A 9,306-nucleotide genomic window follows, 5' to 3' on the forward strand; every position below is an offset into this window, starting at 1 on the left:
TTCCACTATGACTAAACTAGATCCAACTTAAGCTTTTAGGCATATTGGTTTAGGCTCCTAACATTTGGTATCAAAGCCAACCCCACGTCTTGAGATCTAATTATGAAGAAGAATACTTGAAAGGACTAGTGTACAACCTTAAAAAAAGCCCCAAGAAGTGCCCAAGGCCTAGGGGAAGAAAACCTTGATAAGTGCCTTGCTCAAGAGTGAAAGCCGTGGACGTCAGCTATGGAGCGTGGTGGTTTGTTACGTGCCTAAGTGATTAAGGGCTTAAATTTCATGCATTCTAGCAACTTTAGGCTTTTTGGAGAATTGATTGAGGTTCCTAAAAGTTTGAAAGTGAATTCATAGTTACGTTCATTATATCCATTCTTTTGGGCCTTCCTTTACTCTTTTTAAGACCTTCAACTTGAATATTTCTTTTTGAAGGTCTTAGAAGTAAGAGAGGAAAATCCCGAGGGGTTGGCTCCAAGGAAATTTCGAACTGATAAGCAGTGAACGTCTGTAGGTTGTGAGTTTCAAATCCAGTATGAGCATTAATTCCTCAGGGCCACTCGCGAGGGCGCACCCTCATTAATCGGTGCATGTGATGTGTGGGTGTTACACGTGTCTCGGGACTAGTCCTTAGATATGACCATGGTCTATGGATTGGGCAAAAGCCTAGATACTGGTCCAATCCACTGTTTTACAGCGATAACTATTATCAAAAAAAAAAAAAAAAGAGGAAGACAAAAAAGAACATGGATGGAGAAAGTGAAAATAGATACGAAGTCACTCCCACTCCCACTCCCACTCCCAAACAACGCACATGAACTAGATAAACTAAAGCCAGACAAAAAAAGATGACAAGTGCATGTTGCACATGGTTTTTAAACTCGTCCGAGACCGAGACGTATCACCCGAGTTAACTTGGTATTAGAGCTGAACGAAACCGACTCACAAAGTCATTTTTTGACTGATTTTTACGTCTCACGTTCAATTTTTTGAGTTATCTCACGAGACATCTCAAACGTATCGAAAAACTCGTCCGAGACGACTCGATTACGGAGCTGAATGAGATGAGACGCGATACCGAGTTTAAAAACCATGATGTTGCATCAAACAACTTACGAACACCGCATCCTACATAGAAGTGACATAAGGATTCCACGCACATATTTTACAAACAATTAATAAAATATAAAACTTTTTATTATTAAAGTTCCAATTACCTTTACTGTTTGAACTTTGAGAAGCAAATCAAATATAAGTCTATTGAAACGAATGCACAAAAAAATTTACCAAATAAAAAACAATTGAGAGAGAGTATGGCTAGCTGCTTGAAGCCCTAACCATTCGGCTCCGATTTCATATATAAAAAAAACACGGGTGAAGGGTATTTTGGTAAATTGCCATCGAATTACATTTTGTGTTCCATTTGGTTTCTTCTCCCTCTGTATCTCTGAGCTCTCAAGAAACCAAAAGTCTTTAATTTTTTTTTTTTTCTTCTCTGGGTGTTTAGGTAAGATTATTTCGATCTGCTGCTGAAATTATTGTCTTTTTATCTCTGTGATAACTTAATTTCTATAGTTTCATTTTTTTTTTTTATTAAAGTTTCTCGAAGGTTTAATACTTCAAATCCCTGTCTGGTTTCAATTCAATAAGTTAATGTTGGGAAAAAGTTCAAATTGATTGAAAGTTTAGAAATTGATGATGGTAAATTGAATTCAAATTTATTTTTGTTGTTAATAAGGAAATTTCCTTCTCTTAGACTAAAATTTGTACCTGAATTTGGGAATTATTATTATTTTTTTGTGGGAATTGTTTGTTTGGTGTTTTGATTCTATCTTTCAATTTCACTCTCTGGATTACTTTGATTGTGTTTCTTGCTCAAAAAGATTAGAAAGAACTTGTAATAACATTGGTATATTTAAATAATTATTCAAACATGTGGAAAATAAGATATTGAAGCTGTTAGGAGTACTAATTTTGTTCCAAAAAAGAAGAAACTTTAACAAAAATTTTAGACTTTATTGTTCTTCACCATTAATCGTTTGGTGTGCAACTAGTTGGTTCCTTTCATATTCCTCGCTTCATAAGCTTGAAAAAGAACAAGTATGATCACGACGACTACAATCCTAGTGTTTTGGGTTCCTCAATCATCTCTTGAACCCAATGATTTTCTGAATGGAGAATGTGATTCAAGCGAGGATACTTGTCACACTTGGATGTGTTAAGTGGAATATTTGCGATTCTGACAGACCGACACCCAAGCTCAATTCGTATTGAAGATCAACGAGGTGCCACTTCAGATGTATCATTTCTGAGCACTCCGCCATTGCTCGAGCCACATGTGACTAACTATAGTACTTACAAAGAGGTTTTGGAAGCCGATCCTCAAGAGTGGCTTCCTGACAGTTTCACTACAGTTTGCATGCAATGCAGTTCTCCCTTCACAGCCATCACACATGGAAGGCCTCATAATCGATTTTGTGGAGGAATTTTTTTGTAGAGTTTGCTCAAACAGGAGGTGTTTATTACCTGTTAAATTCAGGGAGAGGAATCCTAATAGGGTGTGTGACAACTGCTATAATAGGCTGGACCCTTTGCAAGGTTTATTAATCAACTCCATTAGTAATGCTTCCCAGGTTGTGAAGGATGATGCAATAGATTGGACATGTACAAGGGGGTGGTTAAGTATGCCAGTCGTTTTATCCATGGAACGTGAGATATTTATGTCTTCTAATACTTTAAGGAGCTATATTGCCAGGTAGTTTTCTTCTAGTCATTAAAGTAGGGAAGTCCTTGAAACTTTCCTATGCCATTGATCATTGATGCAGGACTATGAAACTAACTAAAACGTTGGTTTTGAGATTACAAAGAAATTACCCAGGACAATGAATATCGTAAATTACTGGATTTTACCACAGAAAATAAAAATAGTCTAATAAATAACTAACAAATAATACTGGGCAATGTTTTAAGTCCCACTAGTTTGAACTAGGTGATCCATTGGGTATATAAGTGGTAGAATTTGGATTTTGAATCCATTGAAGTTAAATCAAATGGACCTTTTCAAAGTTGATTAACTTATTTCTATGCATTATTTCATAGAATTGTATGAATTTATTTGTCTCATTGTGTCTGACTTTTTGTTATAATAATATTTGAGTTGGACATGTTGCTAGATTAAACCCTGAGAGATCCATACCCTCATTGGTACTGGAAGATGCTAAAGGATTAGCCATTTGAACAGTTGCAAAAGCTGGAATTCTTCTTACTTATAAACTGGGCACTGGTTTGGTGGTTGCTCAAAGGACAGATGGATCGTTGTCTGTCCCATCTGCCATATTATCCCTTGGTTTAGGATGGGGGGCTCAGGTGAACATACTATCAGGTCATATATTTGATTATTAACTATTTGTATATATGTGCACGGATTCTATTTACCAATTGAATCAATTTTTTGTTTTTGTTTTATAGGTATAGGATTTGTGGTTAGCAAATTAAGTTGGGTTCAAGCGGGTTTGAACCTAGGACGTAGGAACAACATTCCGCACGTCTTACCACTTTGTTAAGTTGGCACTTCTACTATAATTGAATCCTTAAGGCATTTATTGTAGGATGTAGTGTACATAAGCTGTTGATGCACTTTGATATTTATCATTCTTCATTTTTATTTATTTATTTATTTTTTTGGTTTTAGTTTATACTAGTTCGTATGCTTTGTTTGGAAACCCTGATCAACTAACCAATGTTCCTTAGATGTCTGAGTTTGACTTTTCTGATCCAATAAAATTGCTGAAAACAATTAAAGCCAAAAAAAAAAAAAAAAATGAAAGAGAAAGGGAGCTTGCAAAACAAGAACAAAAATTAGATAATCAGTGGTCTCTTCTAGTGGTTCGGTGAGGGTATAAAGGGAGTGGTTAAAATTATTAGAACTATCTCACCTCCTAAATAATATTCTTTTATGTGTGTAGTTGTGATGATTTCAAGCCCCATCAAGATCTATGGTGCTTTCCCTTCATGGCATAGACGTGACACAATGACTCGTCAATCAGATTGATCAATCTGTCCTCGCAGTAAGCCGTAGTGAAAATCCACATCAATCAGTGTTTCTATTAAGGTTGTTCAAATGGGCCAAGTTTGGTTCGGGTTGGGTCCAGATGTGATCCAATTACTTATTGGATGTGGTCCTAATTGGTTCTCAACAACGTTACCTAATCCTGGATTGGATAAAATCAGTTTTAATAAACAAATATATTATCACCACCATTATCAAAGCCTTATCTTTAAAAACTGGGTTTGGTTAATTAGATTGGGTCCTTACAAGATCCCAAAACATCAATCCAGACACTGAATTATCAAATCTATTTGGGGTCACTTTTTGGGTCTGATCCGAACCATTGACAACCCTAATTTTTACAGCAAGAAGACTCAAGTTTTTTTGCATGATTGTCAATTCTCTATATAGGTTGAGTTTTAGTTTGTACTAGAGTTTGACCGTGCCTTACTAGAGTTTGGCTTTGCCTAAGGCACTGTCCTCCTCTTTGGGGGTAAGGAGGTAAAAGAGTAAAGACAATAAAATTACAGGGGTATTATTGGAAAAGGGGTAGAAGGGTAAAGGTAATAGAGTTGGAAGGGTATATGGAAAAGGAGAAGAGGAAAGAGAATAAAGTTGGAAGGGTATTATAGGAAATGGGTGGAAGTGAAAAGGCAATAAAGTTGAAGGGATATTTTTGGAAATGGAGTAGAGAGAAGGGAATAAAGTTGAAATGATTCCTTGTGATGCTTGGGGGAAACAACCATTGTGTTTTATTATATAGAATTTAAGGATATTCTTGTGGCATCCATACCCCCATTGAATGGGTGCCCACCAATCACATGATACTATTAGCATGAATAAGTCATTATTATCAATTGACAGGGTATGGGGCGTAGGAGTCATCAACTTGTAATATAATCCTCACAAAATAATTGCTTGTGAGAAACATAAAGATTAAGAATCATTTTTAAGTGGAGTTAGCATTTTTATAAAACCTGGTGAATTTAATCTTGTTTGATAAAAGAAAAATGAACACTTGATTACTTTTTCATGTATCGTAAGGGCTTCTTTGTAAGTTAAAATATTGATTAAATGGTTTTTTAAGATTACATAATAAAAAGGATATTTTTATAATTTTGATAAACAACACGACTATAGGGTAGTGGGTTGCAATTTTCTTGGTTTTTGACCAAAATGACCCTAATTATATTAAGTTTAAATATAAAAGTGGGGGCATTTATGACCACTCAAATTTTGGTGTCGAACCACTTCAATTCCACCGTCTCTCACTATAATAGTAAAATAAAGATATGAAGAGTTGACACCATATGGTGTAAACAAAACAGGTGCATAAGTGCATTTGTTGGAGTTTCATTGGAAGGGAACATTGTTGTGACACGGATGGATACCACCTATGCTTCTACGGAAATCCCTATCTAACTACGAGTGAGATTCTTCTCGGAACAATGGATAGACTGAAAGTCGCAGATCCATTGTACTCTGCCCTTGATGACCTCTACTCGAAGCTATAATGTTAGCTAGCTATATTCGATTTCTCTAGTAACCATGTATATTCCACATGTGGGTATGGGTCTCAGTTCAGAATTCTATAATGCTTTGAGTCCTTAATAGTTCTTTGAAAGTGCATTTTTCATTCTGGAAAATACTTCAAATTGATCCGTAACCATACAGTTTAGATTCCATTGATCGATTCATCTCTTTGTTATTATCATTGGGTTTTAATGCACATACTATGTGCAATCCTGGTATTTTTTAAGTACATGCATGAATACCTATAATTTGTGTAAAATGTTTTCCTCATATAGAATGAATATCGAAAATGCTTCATTTACTTGATTTTGTTATTAGACTTCTCGCCTTCTCGGGCCTTTTGGGTTGCATATGTGAAATGTTTGTTTCTTCTGCATTTATATTTTATATGTTAGTTTATTGCTTGAATTATATCAATATGTATTTCGCTGAATTTCAAATTGTTACTGAAAAATATGCTTTCGCGAAATGAAATCTTAAGTCTTATTTATTCAGCAAATGGTTGTCCAAACAGGCTCCAAAATTCTTGACCGAAATGCAAATATTCTAAATGGTTGTCTTCATTGATAGCAAATCTGGATTTCCTATATGTAGTTTTATTTACATAGCTGTTACAAAAAATCTCACTCTGTCCTCATTAAAAGGAGAGAGAAAATCTGTTTTAACCAAACAGAATCAAAGTTTGTTCATTAGTAACCCTTTTGTTTCCTATTTTGTGCTTTTTTACCTTTGTGCTTGTTTGGATGGTGGTGCTTAAATCCATTATTTCTTATTTACTTTGTTAAGAATCAATGAAACATTTACGAATCTAAGAAATTAGGAATCTGAACTTTAGGAAGACTAAACAAACGACCCATCCGAACAAAAACCTCCATTGCTTAAATCCTTTTTTGATCTAGGTGCTTCTTAATACCAAATTAGCCAAATGAGGCCAACTTCCAAACAGACCCTTTAACTCTTGCGCTGCTTGCCAAAAATATTGCCTGCTATGCCAGTCGAGCAAATCTAGTTCAGATTATATTTCTTTGATTTTAGAAGATATGTAGAACTAATAAAAGTAAAAATATCCCGAAAGTTTCTGCAACGTGCCATAAGTCGAAGCTTCTAGGTGCCACATAGTTCTATAAATTCAAAGGTCCTTGGCATTGTTTTTCATCTGCAGAATTCCATAAATCAGAGGTCCACCACGCCTTCACTCTTCTTCTGTAGATGCCATTGTTGCATGTCACAACAACTTAATTTTTCTTTTTGTGCATCTGTTGTTTCATCTTTGGTACTTGGCTACCTTTTTATCCATTACATTTCGTTTTCTTTGCCCAATTTGTTCACCATGGATAATCATGCAATCCATGGAACCATTGCTCAACCTACGCAACAAACAGTTCAATTCTGTTGCTCATGCTGTGGCTTAACGAGTTCGAGAGTTATGGCTCAACGGGAATTGCAAGGCGACAACCATGTGAGTTTAGGAGCCGTGGTTCAGCGGAAGCAACCGAGTCACCTTGTTCGTACTTGTGATTTGTGTCAAAAATTCTTCACCTCACGGGTCTTTGGCGATCACCAGGGCACCCGCCAAGAAGAAAGAGAGGTTATGAGAAGGCAACAAGGAGGAACTCTTATTCTGTCTCCAAGGGGGCAATCACCCTGTCTCGTGCCACAAGGTCATCTTCATGCACACACAAGGGAAAGAGAAACCCTGATAAGGGAAGAGAGGGAAAATCTGAATCTTCTCTCAAGGGAGGCAATACCATCTCCAAGGTTGCCACCGATTTCTCTCGACCTTAATCTTGCTACTGGGACTGGTGATAGGCCGGCAAAAGGCCCTTCACCAGTCAAGGTTCAGGAATGGATTTTGGCACTGGAGGCTGTTCCTCGCAACAACTTAAGAAATAACGGCTCGAGTGCCAAGTTGAAACGAACGCGGCAGGAGTTTGAAGGCGTGAGATGCCCTAAAGTCGATTCTGAAGAGCTTGATTTAACATTGAAGCTCTGAGCTAATTATGTCATTCTACAATGTACTATGTTTCTAGTTGTAATTTTCATTTGGGTTTTTTGAAGTAAAAGAATTGTTTCGAATAAATTATTGTTTTTTTGTTTTTAAAACATTTTCATCTTTTCTTATTAATCTTTATAAGTACATCTGTTATCTAAGGACAATAGGCCTCTCACCCTCTGTAAGATATGGAGCCATTCATACCCTGTACTTCCCACTCTTGGAGAATGCTTCACTACTAAATATAGATCTTCTATAGTCAATAATTTATCTTGTGATCAAGGCAATCTATAGAGAACACTAAGCTGTGAAAGACTACAAGATTACTACATATATATCTTTGATTGCTTGTCGTTATAGAAACAACTGATGAGATGTGAACATTCGAGCTCGAATATCAATCATGCTTTAGTGAATCCAATCTAATGGGATTGAGAGGAAAAACGGGCTCACAATCAATGTTCATCGTACAGCTAAATAAAGATAAGCCCCTCTCAGCAAAGGAATAACCATGGCGTAGCTCATGTCAATATGTGCTATCAGAGTTTCGTGCTCGAACTCCTATTGCCATCTTAGGTTTGCTCCAACCAACTTAACTATGTACTTTATGTGAGATAAATGGTACTATCTCACATTACTGTCAAAGAAGAATGGTAATCTTTTCTTCATTGTAAAAGCTTTGGAAAAGCACTTATATTCTCTCCAAGTGACTTTAGACTCGGAACATTTTAATGGCTGTTTGTGAAGAAGGAATGCTTGTTGAACTTGATCGATACTTGGTTTAAAAATATTTTCTTCTTGAGATCATCATCATCCGAAGCCTTAATCTCAAAGATTTGAAGTCAGTTAAAAGAATCATGTTCCTCCATTCAATTCCGTCCAAAGCCATGTTTTTTGTTATTCAAACTGAGTTTATATTCAATTTTACTCTCTCAATCAATGCAATTCTTTCACGTTTTTTACAACCTTTCAAGTTTTACATTTCTTCCCACTAGAGTTGTAATTGACCTTCGTAGAACGTGTCCGAATCATCTAAATAGAGTTTCTCTCCTTTAGTTCTCTATTGGAGCTTCTCTTACATATTTTTAAATAGGTTCATTACTAATTGTGTTCTTATTGATAAACTATTATACATTGTCTTATTATAAGAGGACCCTTTGCAAAAGTTTAACAGTCAATGAACATTAACGCTTATGGAAGGAAAGATTCAGAATTTTATTTGAAAAGAAAGCTCCCCGCCCAATAGAATTTATCAAAGTGCTTTAAAAGAAGAAGTTACAAACTACTATCTGAATTAATGAAAAACTACTTATAAGAAATATAATAGAATTCAATATAATTACAAACACATAGTAGGGCATAGACACTGTAAAAACCCTAATCTAATTAAAGTGACCTGAACCTTTCCATGAATGTACCCAATGCAAGTAGAATTTGGCATGAAACATTGAAGCCATCCAAGCATTGGCATGAAACCCTGTCATATATCATCTTCAATCTGAAATTTTTTGAATAAGAAAGTTGTCAACATATGAGTGATGTGCTTCAAAAGTTATATTGGGAGCCAAAAAGTAAGCGAAGAAAATGAATTTATAGATAAAAACAAAGGCCTGGAGTTCTGTTAGATTAAGCCTGACGATGTTCGAATATTCGGTGGATTGCTTTTATAAAACTAAGAATAATGTTGAAGTGACCTCAAGATTGTACCTCAAATCGCACATCTTGACGTAAATGTGTA

General features: G+C 35.8%; 1 pseudogene across 1 annotated transcript; it reads left to right on the forward strand.

Annotated features, from left to right (window-relative positions):
* The first annotated feature begins 2,179 nt into the window (after positions 1-2,179).
* On the forward strand, positions 2,180-7,712 carry LOC147396498 (uncharacterized; annotated as a pseudogene). The gene is made up of 3 exons (XR_015180711.1): positions 2,180-2,749; positions 3,168-3,376; positions 3,463-7,712. The product of XR_015180711.1 is annotated as an uncharacterized LOC147396498 (transcript).
* The last annotated feature ends 1,594 nt before the right edge of the window (positions 7,713-9,306 follow it).

This window comes from Akebia trifoliata, chromosome 8 (assembly GCF_017979445.1).
Source record: "Akebia trifoliata isolate Shusen 1 chromosome 8, ASM1797944v1, whole genome shotgun sequence".
Taxonomy (NCBI): domain Eukaryota; kingdom Viridiplantae; phylum Streptophyta; class Magnoliopsida; order Ranunculales; family Lardizabalaceae; genus Akebia; species Akebia trifoliata.